The sequence below is a fragment of the Leptodactylus fuscus genome, chromosome 7 (assembly GCF_031893055.1).
Source record: "Leptodactylus fuscus isolate aLepFus1 chromosome 7, aLepFus1.hap2, whole genome shotgun sequence".
NCBI lineage: Eukaryota > Metazoa > Chordata > Amphibia > Anura > Leptodactylidae > Leptodactylus > Leptodactylus fuscus.
In genome coordinates, this window is record NC_134271.1 from 4,373,039 (window position 1) to 4,391,399 (window position 18,361).

Genomic DNA, 18,361 nt, shown 5'->3' on the forward strand with positions numbered 1-18,361 from the left:
ATTAACCCAAAATGCCAGTCTATATGTGGATGACATCATTAGGCCCTTCGTAATAAGTTTACCATCATACTTGAGGGATACTATGGATATACTTCGCAGACTTGAGGACGTTCAGGTGTCCGAAAGTGTTATGCTGGCGAGCTTGGATGTGGAGGCCCTGTATAGCTCCATACCCCATGATTTGGGGTGTGGGGCTGTCGGGGCCTTCCTGGCCACACGTGGGGGCCAATTTGATGGTCACAATGCATTTGTTCTCAGACTCCTGCGATTTATCCTGGAGCGGAACGCCTTCTCCTTTGACGGTAAACTCTTCCACCAGCTCAGGGGAGTGGCGATGGGGAGCCCCTGTGCCCCATCGTTCGCTAATCTCTACCTGGGCTGGTGGGAGAGGGAGAGAGTGTTTTGCGAAGCTATGGATGTTTGGACCCAGCGGATTCTCCTCTGGGTCCGTTTCATTGATGACGTGTTCATACTGTGGGACGGGCCCGGGGAGGAGTTCACATCCTTTGTGGGGTCCTTAAACATCAATGATCTGGGGCTGTACTTCACCTATGATATACAAAAAGAGAAGATGACATTTCTGGACCTTACTATCTCTAAAGAGCCATCAGGTCGGCTACGGACCTGTGTGCATAGAAAAGAAACTGCTACCAACTCTCTCTTGGATTGGCGTAGCTGGCATCCAAGTCCATTAAAATCTGGGATACCTAAGGGTCAATACCTTAGGGTTAGAAGAAACTGTACCCATATTTCGGATTTTCAGACCATGTCCAGGGACTTGAGAGGCAGGTTTAAGAGAAGAGGATATCCAGATAAGGTGTTGAAGAATGCGTACAAACATGCATTAAGTATAGACCGCACACAGCTTCTTAATCCGCGGGAGAAAAAACAGGAGTTGGCAGAAATCCGGATGGTCGCGACCTATGATGGAGCGGCTGAACGGATCAAGCAGATTTTGAACAATTCATGGGGCATTTTGAGAACGGACCCCTTGCTAGGCTCTATGGTGGGTATTAAACCAAGCATTACCTACCGTAGAGGTCCGAATCTAAAGGATAGGTTGGTGAACAGTTTTTTGCCCCCAGAAGTGTCGGCTGATACTTGGTTGGATAGACAGCGGGCAGAAATTAGGGGCACATTCCCTTGTGGGATGTGCAAGGCATGCCAATTTATTAAAAAAGGCAAGGTGGTTACATCTGCCAATACTCATAAAAGTTATGACATCAAATCGTTCATCAATTGCAAGACAACAGGAGTGGTCTATTTAACATCATGCTCCTGCGGACTCCAATACGTTGGAAAAACAACTAGGGAGTTCCGCAGGAGGATCCGTGAACACATCAATGATGTATTACGTGAGGAAGTGACCCCAATTTCAAGGCATGTAAGAGAAAAGCATGGTGGAGATGTGGGGTGTCTTCGGTTTCAAGGCATTGAGAAAGTGTTGCCATCCCCAAGAGGGGGCAACTTTGATAGAAAAGTGATCCAACGGGAAACAAGGTGGATTTTCCTAATGGACTCGGTACATCCAAAGGGCCTTAACGAATACATATCCTATGCTTCTTATATATAGAATCTAAAGATACCATCTTAAAAGAGTTCTATATATGGAATGAATGTTTAGCCATTCATAAATACTATCTTAGAGGTTTCTAAGTGCTGTGTGTATTCTATTATACACATGTAGATATAGATGTATTTTTGATCTTTTTTAGGATTGTAGCGAAATTATTCTGGCCATTCCCCAATTTGTTTGAATCCATGCTTCTCATATTTTAACATGGGGTTATTGATCTGTGCAGTTATTAATAATGTATCTTATTACTGACAGTATATAGTCCTCATCCAATGGTTGTGGCATGTACAGTCCATATCGGGTGATGTATTCCGTTTAATATATCAGAGCATCATGTAGACCGGAGGATCGGTCCTTTGAGGGCACAATTATTTACCTGATCGTCCACTTGTTAAGTTGTGTACTGACGGAGCGGTACCGCGACGTAGGTCTGACCCTTTAGAGCGCATATCGCGCTGTTCTAATCCCGCCCCGCTGTTGGAAGTGTAAGGCGAGGCATTCCCTGTGTCGGCATAGGAGGGAGGCGCCAATGACATCATTAGTCGCGCCCCCTTTGACGCGAGCGCAGGAGGCGGAGTTTTTGGGTTTAAATACCCGGCTCTGGTGAGCGCCCAGCGCGGTCAAAAACTATGACCGACCGAGCGTGTATGAAGCTCGTTTAAACAGCGCTGTATTTACAGCACGTTCCTATTGAGCCTCTGATGATTTAGCTCCATGTTGGAGTTAATTGAAACGCGTCAGGCCTTTTCTATACGCTTATTATAGCGATCTATCTAGCATGTGTGTATGAGTCTGTGGGTGACTGTGGCTTACAAGTAAAAGAGCTAAAGGTCCCAACTGCCCGAGATTAGCCCAAACTTAAGTATAGCAATGTCATCCCCCCTCTCCAAGCTACAACAAATTAAGTGGAGTGATGAATGTATGACTTTGGGCGCTTTCTTATATACTGGTCCACAGTGAGTTTGGTGGCATGTGTATTCTAGTCTCTAGGTGATTGTAACTCACAAGAAAAATAGCTGAGTGTTCTAGTTGCCCGAGACTAGCTCTAAATGGAGTATAGCAATGCCATTTCCCCTCCTTAGCCACTACAAGTGAATCGAATATTGAGTGGTTGACATTTGTATGTGGTGCTATATATGTTACATTTGCTACATCTGATGTCTGTAGGCGGGGATTTAAGGGATTCAGTTTAATCACCTACACTGCTATATTAGGAGTGAAGCTGGGGTGAGTGTGGGCAGAAAAGACACACCAAACATGCCTTTTTTTGAACGTATTTTATTTACTTGTTATCACTGAAACTTTTTAATTAAACAAATAAAAGTTACATTTTAGTGTACCTAAAATCCCACTTCTATCCCTTGTTACTATTTTTGGTCTGTACACATACCTATTTAAACAAATACTTGATTTTTGTCTTTAATGTGATAACTTGCATCACAATTTCAGACTCAATATTTACAGTGTTGACCCTCATTTGTCTAGACACCTGAAACTTGTCCTGGTATGCTGGATATCGGCTTCTTGGCTCATTGGGAGACGTTGCTCTTGGAGGATGTCTAGATACTGTTGCTTATTTATGGTGCTATTAGGCAAAAATGTTATCAAGTTCACTTCCTTGGATGAAAAACAACCCAACCCATGACCGGTCTCAGAATGCTTTATTATTGGCATGACACAGGACTCATGATCACACTCATAGTTGTTTCTCATCCTGACACCATTCATGTGTGAAGTTGCTTTTCATCCAAAGGAATGGGCTCACTGACAACTTGGCTAAGGACACAGCCCTCAATAAAGAATAGAATCTAAACATTCTCCAAGAGAAACTTTTCTTCGCCATGTAAGAGCAACTAAGTGATGGACAATGTATTTTGGATGATAGAGCACCATGTCACCTGGCACAGCGATAGTTAAGTGGCTCTATGAACAAAGCTTTGAAATATTGGGGCCTTGGCCAGAAACTCTCCAAAACTTAATCCTATTGAGAATTGGCATTGGCAAAAAAAAAGTGGCCAAACAAAAACAGAAACTATGATAAACTCCAAGCTCTGATTAGGTGAGAATGAGTCGTCATGAGTCAGGATTTGGTCCAAACACCGATATCCATCATGCCAGGGGGAATCACAGTCATGAGAGATGAGGGTCAACACGGTAAATATCGAGTCTTTGCCAAAACCTGTCGATAAAAAGCTTATAATTGTACTTTAGTACACCAAAGAGACATCTGACTACTAAAAGACCTAAAAACACCAAAGCAGCAAACTTTGTAAAAAAGCAAAATTTGGGTTGGTCTCAAAACTTGGCCATGACGAAACATAACCTCAATATGTATTGACACCATTGACACGCCTGCAACTAATGACTCAAGACTTCTGGCTACATTGGCAATAGATCTAACATACAATGGACCTGAGCGATGACTGCTGGACCAAAGATCAATGGAGAAGTGATGGTGGTACATAGGTTACAAGTCTTCCCGTCTTAGGTGAGTGCGAACACACCACGTTTTGTCTTCACCCTTTACATCGCAGCCCATTGTGTTTTTGGAGTCTTGCATCTATATCCTTCCTTACCTACACTCTTGGCTTGACATGTTCTGAGTTAAGTGGTGCGAGGCCAGTCTTAGCGAAATTACAGGATTTAGTGATATTTTGTCCGGAGACATTTATACTATCTATGTCCATATGGTGGACGTGACTTCAAAATCTGGTAATATAGAATTTTTGTTATCTTTCTGAAGATGAGCATGAGCAAATTTGTTGCATATCTCAATTTCCTACAGCAGACAGATTTCTGCCATCCTATGCTTAATCATCCATGATTGAGATTAAAATGAGGGAATTTGCACAGTTTCGCTCATTATCATAAAGCAATGCTTTCAGCAGATTCTTCCACTCCATTACAGCATGACTAACAAACAATCATTATCAATGTTCAGTAGGGATTTCATGATTGCTCATTCTCATCACTAAATGTAATACACAGCAAATGAAATATTCAAGAGTAGTAAAGGATCTGTCCAACATGTGATATTCTGGAGAATAAGAGCGCTCGCCTGCCAGATCTGCAGGTGGCTGGGATGTGGGACACATGGAATTATAGATCAGCCATCAGTGATATTCGGCTAATGTTTACAATCTCTCGCTGTTGAAGGAATGTTGATGAGTATCTTAATAAGACAGGAATACCATGAACAGCTGGCTGCCGGGGGATGGCTCTGCTTCTTGCCTTACACCTAATTTCACTCACTCTAATTCGGTGGGTTTGTCCAATGAGTCTACTTTCGAGGGATACGTGTCCAAAATAGTTATTATAACTGGCATGTTCTGGAATGTTCTGACTGTTGTTACACCTGCCGATCAGTCCAAGGCACCCCGGCGTGTCTCTGCGTTTCTTACATGGGTCTGTCCAGCTGCATGCCATCTATTTAGCAGCTGTAGTGCAAGATATTGGCAACTTTATTCTGAAAATTGTTCTATGAGATCATTTCCAGGCAAACTAGAAGTATAAATTCATATGTCCTGTAGCGGCCACTGTATACGTAGTATGGCAGCTCTTATACAAAGTAGAGATGGAATCCGACCTCATTGATAAAGAAGCATCACAGAATTAGAATAGTTACTAATGGATACAGGGCTAACACCCTAACGCTCCCCACTATCACTCGGCATAGTCACACCCACCTCAAACAGGGCAACCCAGGCCTCCAATTTACCTCTATAAAGCCCCGATATAATTCTCACTCCTAGGTGGTATTCTGTAATGTCTGGGGTTTCTTGATATAGGAAATGTGTCCCGTGTACCTGACGAGCTGTTGCCTATTTATTTTGGCATGTTATTGGCTATTTTAATATGTAAATAGTTAATTCACATGTGGGGCGGTTTGGTTCTGTCTATTTGGTAGTTTGTTCCTGACTACCCCCCACTTCTACTGGTCACGCCACCATTGGGCTATGGGACCATTGTTATCACTACCTAGGAGTGAAGGTTATAAAATACTGGAGATTCATAGAGGCAGGTTGTTGGTTTGGGTTGTTTTTCTGGTAGTACGATGCATTAGGGGGTCTGTTTGCACTGTCCGCACCCCTTCTACTTATGCCCCTCTTGTGTCCTATTAACTGAATAAGATATTTGTTGTAACCCTAATTGATTGTACATGGTTAGAGAATACACAGTGGCGGTTAGAGAATACATAGTGGTGGTTAGAGAATACATAGTGGCGGTTAGAGAATACATAGTGGCGGTTAGAGAATACATAGTGGCGGTTAGAGAATACATAGTGGCGGTTAGAGAATACATAGTGGCGGTTAGAGAATACATAGTGGCGGTTAGAGAATACATAGTGGTGGTTAGAGAATACATAGTGGCGGTTAGAGGATACATAGTGGCGGTTAGAGAATACATAGTGGCGGTTAGAGAATACATAGTGGCGGTTAGAGAATACATAGTGGCGGTTAGAGAATACATAGTGGCGGTTAGAGAATACATAGTGGCGGTTAGAGAATACATAGTGGCGGTTAGAGAATACATACTGGCGGTTAGAGGATACATAGTGGCGGTTAGAGAATACATAGTGGCGGTTAGAGAATACATAGTGGCGGTTAGAGGACACATAGTGGCGGTTATAGGATACATAGTGGCGGTTAGAGGATACATAGTGGTGGTTAGAGAATACATAGTGGCGGTTAGAGAATACATAGTGGCGGTTAGAGAATACATAGTGGCGGTTAGAGAATACATAGTGGCGGTTAGAGAATACATAGTGGCGGTTAGAGAATACATAGTGGCGGTTAGAGAATACATAGTGGCGGTTAGAGGATACATAGTGGCGGTTAGAGAATACATAGTGGCGGTTAGAGGATACATAGTGGCGGTTAGAGAATACATAGTGGCGGTTAGAGGATACATAGTGGCGGTTAGAGAATACATAGTGGCGGTTAGAGAATACATAGTGGCGGTTAGAGGATACATAGTGGCGGTTAGAGAATACATAGTGGAGGTTAGAGGATACATAGTGGCGGTTAGAGAATACATAGTGGCGGTTAGAGAATACATAGTGGCGGTTAGAGGATACATAGTGGCGGTTAGAGAATACATAGTGGCGGTTAGAGGATACATAGTGGCGGTTAGAGGATAAATAGTGGCGGTTAGAGAATACATAGTGGCGGTTAGAGGATACATAGTGGCGGTTAGAGAATACATAGTGGAGGTTAGAGGATACATAGTGGCGGTTAGAGAATCCATAGTGGCGGTTAGAGAATACATAGTGGCGGTTAGAGGATACATAGTGGCAGTTAGAGAATACATAGTGGAGGTTAGAGAATACATAGTGGTGGTTAGAGAATACATAGTGGCGGTTAGAGAATACATAGTGGCGGTTAGAGAATACATAGTGGTGCTTAGAGGATACATAGTGGCGGTTAGAGAATACATAGTGGTGGTTGGAGAATACATAGTGGCGGTTAGAGGATACATAGTGGCGGTTAGAGAATACATAGTGGCGGTTAGAGAATACATAGTGGCGGTTAGAGAATACATAGTGGCGGTTAGAGGATACATAGTGGCGGTTAGAGAATACATAGTGGCGGTTAGAGAATACATAGTGGCGGTTGGAGAATACATAGTGGCGGTTAGAGAATACATAGTGGCGGTTAGAGAATACATAGTGGTGGTTAGAGAATACATAGTGGTGGTTGGAGAATACATAGTGGCGGTTAGAGAATACATAGTGGCGGTTAGAGAATACATAGTGGTGGTTAGAGAATACATAGTGGTGGTTAGAGAATACATAGTGGCGGTTAGAGAATACATAGTGGCGGTTAGAGAATACATAGTGGCGGTTAGAGAATACATAGTGGCGGTTAGAGAATACATAGTGGCGGTTAGAGAATACATAGTGGCGGTTAGAGAATACATAGTGGTGGTTAGAGAATACATTGTGGCGGTTAGAGGATACATAGTGGCGGTTACAGAATACATAGTGGTGGTTAGAGAATACATAGTGGCGGTTAGAGAATACATAGTGGCGGTTAGAGAATACATAGTGGCGGTTAGAGAATACATAGTGGCGGTTAGAGAATACATAGTGGCGGTTAGAGAATACATACTGGCGGTTAGAGAATACATAGTGGCGGTTAGAGAATACATAGTGGCGGTTAGAGAATACATAGTGGCAGTTAGAGAATACATAGTGGCTGTTGGAGAATACATAGTGGCTGTTGGAGAATACATAGTGGTGGTTAGAGAATACATAGTGGCGGTTAGAGGATACATAGTGGCGGTTAGAGAATACATAGTGGTGGTTAGAGAATACATAGTGGCGGTTAGAGAATACATAGTGGCGGTTAGAGGATACATAGTGGCGGTTAGAGAATACATAGTGGCGGTTAGAGAATACATAGTGGCGGTTAGAGAATACATACTGGCGGTTAGAGAATACATAGTGGCGGTTAGAGGATACATAGTGGCGGTTATAGGATACATAGTGGCGGTTAGAGGATACATAGTGGTGGTTAGAGAATACATAGTGGCGGTTAGAGAATACATAGTGGCGGTTAGAGAATACATAGTGGCGGTTAGAGAATACATAGTGGCGGTTAGAGAATACATAGTGGCGGTTAGAGAATACATAGTGGCGGTTAGAGAATACATAGTGGCGGTTAGAGAATACATAGTGGCGGTTAGAGGATACATAGTGGCGGTTAGAGGATACATAGTGGCGGTTAGAGAATACATAGTGGCGGTTAGAGGATACATAGTGGCGGTTAGAGGATACATAGTGGCGGTTAGAGAATACATAGTGGCGGTTAGAGAATACATAGTGGCGGTTAGAGAATACATAGTGGCGGTAAGAGAATACATAGTGGCGGTTAGAGAATACATAGTGGCGGTTAGAGAATACATAGTGGTGGTTAGAGAATACATAGTGGTGGTTGGAGGATACATAGTGGCGGTTAGAGGATACATAGTGGCGGTTAGAGAATACATAGTGGCGGTTAGAGAATACATAGTGGCTGTTAGAGAATACATAGTGGCGGTTAGAGAATACATAGTGGCGGTTAGAGAATACATAGTGGCGGTTAGAGAATACATAGTGGCGGTTAGAGAATACATAGTGGTGGTTAGAGAATACATAGTGGCGGTTAGAGAATACATAGTGGTGGTTGGAGAATACATAGTGGCGGTTAGAGAATACATAGTGGCGGTTAGAGAATACATAGTGGTGGTTGGAGAATACATAGTGGCGGTTAGAGAATACATAGTGGCGGTTAGAGGATACATAGTGGCGGTTAGAGAATACATAGTGGTGGTTAGAGGATACATAGCGGCGGTTAGAGAATACATAGTGGCGGTTAGAGGATACACAGTGGCGGTTAGAGGATACATAGTGGCGGTTAGAGAATACATAGTAGCGGTTAGAGGATACATAGTGGCGGTTAGAGGATACATAGTGGCGGTTAGAGAATACATAGTGGCGGTTAGAGAATACATAGTGGCGGTTAGAGAATACATAGTGGCGGTTAGAGAATACATAGTGGCGGTTAGAGAATACATAGTGGCGGTTAGAGAATACATAGTGGCGGTTAGAGAATACATAGTGGCGGTTAGAGAATACATAGTGGCGGTTAGAGAATACATACTGGCGGTTAGAGGATACATAGTGGCGGTTAGAGAATACATAGTGGCAGTTAGAGAATACATAGTGGCAGTTAGAGAATACATAGTGGCAGTTAGAGAATACATAGTGGTGGTTAGAGAATACATAGTGGCGGTTAGAGAATACATAGTGGCGGTTAGAGAATACATAGTGGCGGTTAGAGAATACATAGTGGCGGTTAGAGAATACATAGTGGCGGTTAGAGAATACATAGTGGCGGTTAGAGAATACATAGTGGCGGTTAGAGAATAGATAGTGGCAGTTAGAGAATACATAGTGGCGGTTAGAGGATACATAGTGGCGGTTAGAGAATACATAGTGGCGGTTAGAGGATACACAGTGGCGGTTAGAGAATACATAGTGGCGGTTAGAGGATACATAGTGGCGGTTAGAGAATACATAGTGGTGGTTAGAGAATACATAGTGGCGGTTAGAGGATACATAGTGGCGGTTAGAGAATACATAGTGGCGGTTAGAGAATACATAGTGGCGGTTAGAGAATACATAGTGGCGGTTAGAGGATACATAGTGGCGGTTAGAGAATACATAGTGGCGGTTAGAGAATACATAGTGGCGGTTAGAGAATACATAGTGGCGGTTAGAGAATACATAGTGGCGGTTAGAGAATACATAGTGGCTGTTGGAGAATACATAGTGGCGGTTAGAGGATACACAGTGGCGGTTAGAGAATACATAGTGGCGGTTAGAGGATACATAGTGGCGGTTAGAGGATACATAGTGGCGGTTAGAGAATACATAGTGGCGGTTAGAGGATACATAGTGGCGGTTAGAGAATACATAGTGGCGGTTAGAGAATACATAGTGGCGGTTAGAGAATACATAGTGGCGGTTAGAGAATACATAGTGGCGGTTAGAGAATACATAGTGGCGGTTAGAGAATACATAGTGGCGGTTAGAGAATACATACTGGCGGTTAGAGGATACATAGTGGCGGTTAGAGAATACATAGTGGCGGTTAGAGAATACATAGTGGCGGTTAGAGGACACATAGTGGCGGTTATAGGATACATAGTGGCGGTTAGAGGATACATAGTGGTGGTTAGAGAATACATAGTGGCGGTTAGAGAATACATAGTGGCGGTTAGAGAATACATAGTGGCGGTTAGAGAATACATAGTGGCGGTTAGAGAATACATAGTGGCGGTTAGAGAATACATAGTGGCGGTTAGAGAATACATAGTGGCGGTTAGAGGATACATAGTGGCGGTTAGAGAATACATAGTGGCGGTTAGAGGATACATAGTGGCGGTTAGAGAATACATAGTGGCGGTTAGAGGATACATAGTGGCGGTTAGAGAATACATAGTGGCGGTTAGAGAATACATAGTGGCGGTTAGAGGATACATAGTGGCGGTTAGAGAATACATAGTGGAGGTTAGAGGATACATAGTGGCGGTTAGAGAATACATAGTGGCGGTTAGAGAATACATAGTGGCGGTTAGAGGATACATAGTGGCGGTTAGAGAATACATAGTGGCGGTTAGAGGATACATAGTGGCGGTTAGAGGATACATAGTGGCGGTTAGAGAATACATAGTGGCGGTTAGAGGATACATAGTGGCGGTTAGAGAATACATAGTGGAGGTTAGAGGATACATAGTGGCGGTTAGAGAATCCATAGTGGCGGTTAGAGAATACATAGTGGCGGTTAGAGGATACATAGTGGCAGTTAGAGAATACATAGTGGAGGTTAGAGAATACATAGTGGTGGTTAGAGAATACATAGTGGCGGTTAGAGAATACATAGTGGCGGTTAGAGAATACATAGTGGCAGTTAGAGAATACATAGTGGCTGTTGGAGAATACATAGTGGCTGTTGGAGAATACATAGTGGTGGTTAGAGAATACATAGTGGCGGTTAGAGGATACATAGTGGCGGTTAGAGAATACATAGTGGTGGTTAGAGAATACATAGTGGCGGTTAGAGAATACATAGTGGCGGTTAGAGGATACATAGTGGCGGTTAGAGAATACATAGTGGCGGTTAGAGAATACATAGTGGCGGTTAGAGAATACATACTGGCGGTTAGAGAATACATAGTGGCGGTTAGAGGATACATAGTGGCGGTTATAGGATACATAGTGGCGGTTAGAGGATACATAGTGGTGGTTAGAGAATACATAGTGGCGGTTAGAGAATACATAGTGGCGGTTAGAGAATACATAGTGGCGGTTAGAGAATACATAGTGGCGGTTAGAGAATACATAGTGGCGGTTAGAGAATACATAGTGGCGGTTAGAGAATACATAGTGGCGGTTAGAGAATACATAGTGGCGGTTAGAGGATACATAGTGGCGGTTAGAGGATACATAGTGGCGGTTAGAGAATACATAGTGGCGGTTAGAGAATACATAGTGGCGGTTAGAGGATACATAGTGGCGGTTAGAGAATACATAGTGGCGGTTAGAGGATACATAGTGGCGGTTAGAGGATACATAGTGGCGGTTAGAGAATACATAGTGGCGGTTAGAGAATACATAGTGGCGGTTAGAGAATACATAGTGGCGGTAAGAGAATACATAGTGGCGGTTAGAGAATACATAGTGGCGGTTAGAGAATACATAGTGGCGGTTAGAGAATACATACTGGCGGTTAGAGGATACATAGTGGCGGTTAGAGAATACATAGTGGCAGTTAGAGAATACATAGTGGCAGTTAGAGAATACATAGTGGCAGTTAGAGAATACATAGTGGTGGTTAGAGAATACATAGTGGCGGTTAGAGAATACATAGTGGCGGTTAGAGAATACATAGTGGCGGTTAGAGAATACATAGTGGCGGTTAGAGAATACATAGTGGCGGTTAGAGAATAGATAGTGGCAGTTAGAGAATACATAGTGGCGGTTAGAGGATACATAGTGGCGGTTAGAGAATACATAGTGGCGGTTAGAGGATACACAGTGGCGGTTAGAGAATACATAGTGGCGGTTAGAGGATACATAGTGGCGGTTAGAGAATACATAGTGGTGGTTAGAGAATACATAGTGGCGGTTAGAGGATACATAGTGGCGGTTAGAGAATACATAGTGGCGGTTAGAGAATACATAGTGGCGGTTAGAGAATACATAGTGGCGGTTAGAGGATACATAGTGGCGGTTAGAGAATACATAGTGGCGGTTAGAGAATACATAGTGGCGGTTAGAGAATACATAGTGGCGGTTAGAGAATACATAGTGGCGGTTAGAGAATACATAGTGGCTGTTGGAGAATACATAGTGGCGGTTAGAGGATACACAGTGGCGGTTAGAGAATACATAGTGGCGGTTAGAGGATACATAGTGGCGGTTAGAGGATACATAGTGGCGGTTAGAGAATACATAGTGGCGGTTAGAGGATACATAGTGGCGGTTAGAGAATACATAGTGGCGGTTAGAGAATACATAGTGGCGGTTAGAGAATACATAGTGGCGGTTAGAGAATACATAGTGGCGGTTAGAGAATACATAGTGGCGGTTAGAGAATACATAGTGGCGGTTAGAGAATACATACTGGCGGTTAGAGGATACATAGTGGCGGTTAGAGAATACATAGTGGCGGTTAGAGAATACATAGTGGCGGTTAGAGGACACATAGTGGCGGTTATAGGATACATAGTGGCGGTTAGAGGATACATAGTGGTGGTTAGAGAATACATAGTGGCGGTTAGAGAATACATAGTGGCGGTTAGAGAATACATAGTGGCGGTTAGAGAATACATAGTGGCGGTTAGAGAATACATAGTGGCGGTTAGAGAATACATAGTGGCGGTTAGAGAATACATAGTGGCGGTTAGAGGATACATAGTGGCGGTTAGAGAATACATAGTGGCGGTTAGAGGATACATAGTGGCGGTTAGAGAATACATAGTGGCGGTTAGAGGATACATAGTGGCGGTTAGAGAATACATAGTGGCGGTTAGAGAATACATAGTGGCGGTTAGAGGATACATAGTGGCGGTTAGAGAATACATAGTGGAGGTTAGAGGATACATAGTGGCGGTTAGAGAATACATAGTGGCGGTTAGAGAATACATAGTGGCGGTTAGAGGATACATAGTGGCGGTTAGAGAATACATAGTGGCGGTTAGAGGATACATAGTGGCGGTTAGAGGATACATAGTGGCGGTTAGAGAATACATAGTGGCGGTTAGAGGATACATAGTGGCGGTTAGAGAATACATAGTGGAGGTTAGAGGATACATAGTGGCGGTTAGAGAATCCATAGTGGCGGTTAGAGAATACATAGTGGCGGTTAGAGGATACATAGTGGCGGTTAGAGAATACATAGTGGAGGTTAGAGAATACATAGTGGTGGTTAGAGAATACATAGTGGCGGTTAGAGAATACATAGTGGCGGTTAGAGAATACATAGTGGTGCTTAGAGGATACATAGTGGCGGTTAGAGAATACATAGTGGTGGTTGGAGAATACATAGTGGCGGTTAGAGGATACATAGTGGCGGTTAGAGAATACATAGTGGCGGTTAGAGAATACATAGTGGCGGTTAGAGAATACATAGTGGCGGTTAGAGGATACATAGTGGCGGTTAGAGAATACATAGTGGCGGTTAGAGAATACATAGTGGCGGTTGGAGAATACATAGTGGCGGTTAGAGAATACATAGTGGCGGTTAGAGAATACATAGTGGTGGTTAGAGAATACATAGTGGTGGTTGGAGAATACATAGTGGCGGTTAGAGAATACATAGTGGCGGTTAGAGAATACATAGTGGTGGTTAGAGAATACATAGTGGTGGTTAGAGAATACATAGTGGCGGTTAGAGAATACATAGTGGCGGTTAGAGAATACATAGTGGCGGTTAGAGAATACATAGTGGCGGTTAGAGAATACATAGTGGCGGTTAGAGAATACATAGTGGCGGTTAGAGAATACATAGTGGTGGTTAGAGAATACATTGTGGCGGTTAGAGGATACATAGTGGCGGTTACAGAATACATAGTGGTGGTTAGAGAATACATAGTGGCGGTTAGAGAATACATAGTGGCGGTTAGAGAATACATAGTGGCGGTTAGAGAATACATAGTGGCGGTTAGAGAATACATAGTGGCGGTTAGAGAATACATACTGGCGGTTAGAGAATACATAGTGGCGGTTAGAGAATACATAGTGGCGGTTAGAGAATACATAGTGGCAGTTAGAGAATACATAGTGGCTGTTGGAGAATACATAGTGGCTGTTGGAGAATACATAGTGGTGGTTAGAGAATACATAGTGGCGGTTAGAGGATACATAGTGGCGGTTAGAGAATACATAGTGGTGGTTAGAGAATACATAGTGGCGGTTAGAGAATACATAGTGGCGGTTAGAGGATACATAGTGGCGGTTAGAGAATACATAGTGGCGGTTAGAGAATACATAGTGGCGGTTAGAGAATACATACTGGCGGTTAGAGAATACATAGTGGCGGTTAGAGGATACATAGTGGCGGTTATAGGATACATAGTGGCGGTTAGAGGATACATAGTGGTGGTTAGAGAATACATAGTGGCGGTTAGAGAATACATAGTGGCGGTTAGAGAATACATAGTGGCGGTTAGAGAATACATAGTGGCGGTTAGAGAATACATAGTGGCGGTTAGAGAATACATAGTGGCGGTTAGAGAATACATAGTGGCGGTTAGAGAATACATAGTGGCGGTTAGAGGATACATAGTGGCGGTTAGAGGATACATAGTGGCGGTTAGAGAATACATAGTGGCGGTTAGAGAATACATAGTGGCGGTTAGAGGATACATAGTGGCGGTTAGAGAATACATAGTGGCGGTTAGAGGATACATAGTGGCGGTTAGAGGATACATAGTGGCGGTTAGAGAATACATAGTGGCGGTTAGAGAATACATAGTGGCGGTTAGAGAATACATAGTGGCGGTAAGAGAATACATAGTGGCGGTTAGAGAATACATAGTGGCGGTTAGAGAATACATAGTGGTGGTTAGAGAATACATAGTGGTGGTTGGAGGATACATAGTGGCGGTTAGAGGATACATAGTGGCGGTTAGAGAATACATAGTGGCGGTTAGAGAATACATAGTGGCTGTTAGAGAATACATAGTGGCGGTTAGAGAATACATAGTGGCGGTTAGAGAATACATAGTGGCGGTTAGAGAATACATAGTGGCGGTTAGAGAATACATAGTGGTGGTTAGAGAATACATAGTGGCGGTTAGAGAATACATAGTGGTGGTTGGAGAATACATAGTGGCGGTTAGAGAATACATAGTGGCGGTTAGAGAATACATAGTGGTGGTTGGAGAATACATAGTGGCGGTTAGAGAATACATAGTGGCGGTTAGAGGATACATAGTGGCGGTTAGAGAATACATAGTGGCGGTTAGAGGATACATAGTGGCGGTTAGAGAATACATAGTGGCGGTTAGAGGATACACAGTGGCGGTTAGAGGATACATAGTGGCGGTTAGAGAATACATAGTAGCGGTTAGAGGATACATAGTGGCGGTTAGAGGATACATAGTGGCGGTTAGAGAATACATAGTGGCGGTTAGAGAATACATAGTGGCGGTTAGAGAATACATAGTGGCGGTTAGAGAATACATAGTGGCGGTTAGAGAATACATAGTGGCGGTTAGAGAATACATAGTGGCAGTTAGAGAATACATAGTGGCAGTTAGAGAATACATAGTGGCAGTTAGAGAATACATAGTGGTGGTTAGAGAATACATAGTGGCGGTTAGAGAATACATAGTGGCGGTTAGAGAATACATAGTGGCGGTTAGAGAATACATAGTGGCGGTTAGAGAATACATAGTGGCGGTTAGAGAATACATAGTGGCGGTTAGAGAATACATAGTGGCGGTTAGAGAATAGATAGTGGCAGTTAGAGAATACATAGTGGCGGTTAGAGGATACATAGTGGCGGTTAGAGAATACATAGTGGCGGTTAGAGGATACACAGTGGCGGTTAGAGAATACATAGTGGCGGTTAGAGGATACATAGTGGCGGTTAGAGAATACATAGTGGTGGTTAGAGAATACATAGTGGCGGTTAGAGGATACATAGTGGCGGTTAGAGAATACATAGTGGCGGTTAGAGAATACATAGTGGCGGTTAGAGAATACATAGTGGCGGTTAGAGGATACATAGTGGCGGTTAGAGAATACATAGTGGCGGTTAGAGAATACATAGTGGCGGTTAGAGAATACATAGTGGCGGTTAGAGAATACATAGTGGCGGTTAGAGAATACATAGTGGCTGTTGGAGAATACATAGTGGCGGTTAGAGGATACACAGTGGCGGTTAGAGAATACATAGTGGCGGTTAGAGGATACATAGTGGCGGTTAGAGAATACATAGTGGCGGTTAGAGAATACATAGTGGCGGTTAGAGAATACATAGTGGCAGTTAGAGAATACATAGTGGCGGTTAGAGAATACATAGTGGCGGTTAGAGAATACATAGTGGTGGTTAGAGAATACATAGTGGCGGTTAGAGGATACATAGTGGCGGTTAGAGGATACATAGTGGCGGTTAGAGAATACATAGTGGCGGTTAGAGAATACATAGTGGCGGTTAGAGGATACATAGTGGCGGTTAGAGAATACATAGTGGCGGTTAGAGGATACATAGTGGCGGTTAGAGGATACATAGTGGCGGTTAGAGAATACATAGTGGCGGTTAGAGGATACATAGTGGCGGTTAGAGAATACATAGTGGCGGTTAGAGAATACATAGTGGCAGTTAGAGAATACATAGTGGTGGTTAGAGAATACATAGTGGCGGTTAGAGAATACATAGTGGCGGTTAGAGAATACATAGTGGCGGTTAGAGAATACATAGTGGCGGTTAGAGAATACATAGTGGCGGTTAGAGAATACATAGTGGCGGTTAGAGAATACATAGTGGCGGTTAGAGAATACATAGTGGCAGTTAGAGAATACATAGTGGCGGTTAGAGGATACATAGTGGCGGTTAGAGGATACATAGTGGCGGTTAGAGGATACATAGTGGCGGTTAGAGAATACATAGTGGCGGTTAGAGGATACATAGTGGCGGTTAGAGAATACATAGTGGCGGTTAGAGAATACATAGTGGCAGTTAGAGAATACATAGTGGCGGTTAGAGAATACATAGTGGCGGTTAGAGAATACATAGTGGCGGTTAGAGAATACATAGTGGCGGTTAGAGAATACATAGTGGCGGTTAGAGAATACATAGTGGCGGTTAGAGAATACATAGTGGCGGTTAGAGAATACATAGTGGCGGTTAGAGAATAGATAGTGGCAGTTAGAGAATACATAGTGGCGGTTAGAGGATACATAGTGGCGGTTAGAGAATACATAGTGGCGGTTAGAGGATACACAGTGGCGGTTAGAGAATACATAGTGGCGGTTAGAGGATACATAGTGGCGGTTAGAGAATACATAGTGGCGGTTAGAGAATACATAGTGGTGGTTAGAGGATACATAGTGGCGGTTAGAGAATACATAGTGGCGGTTAGAGAATACATAGTGGCGGTTAGAGAATACATAGTGGCGGTTAGAGGATACATAGTGGCGGTTAGAGAATACATAGTGGCGGTTAGAGAATACATAGTGGCGGTTAGAGAATACATAGTGGCGGTTAGAGAATACATAGTGGCGGTTAGAGAATACATAGTGGCTGTTGGAGAATACATAGTGGCGGTTAGAGGATACACAGTGGCGGTTAGAGAATACATAGTGGCGGTTAGAGGATACATAGTGGCGGTTAGAGAATACATAGTGGCGGTTAGAGAATACATAGTGGCGGTTAGAGAATACATAGTGGCAGTTAGAGAATACATAGTGGCGGTTAGAGAATACATAGTGGCGGTTAGAGAATACATAGTGGTGGTTAGAGAATACATAGTGGCGGTTAGAGGATACATAGTGGCGGTTAGAGGATACATAGTGGCGGTTAGAGAATACATAGTGGCGGTTAGAGAATACATAGTGGCGGTTAGAGGATACATAGTGGCGGTTAGAGAATACATAGTGGCGGTTAGAGGATACATAGTGGCGGTTAGAGGATACATAGTGGCGGTTAGAGAATACATAGTGGCGGTTAGAGAATACATAGTGGCGGTTAGAGGATACATAGTGGCGGTTAGAGAATACATAGTGGCGGT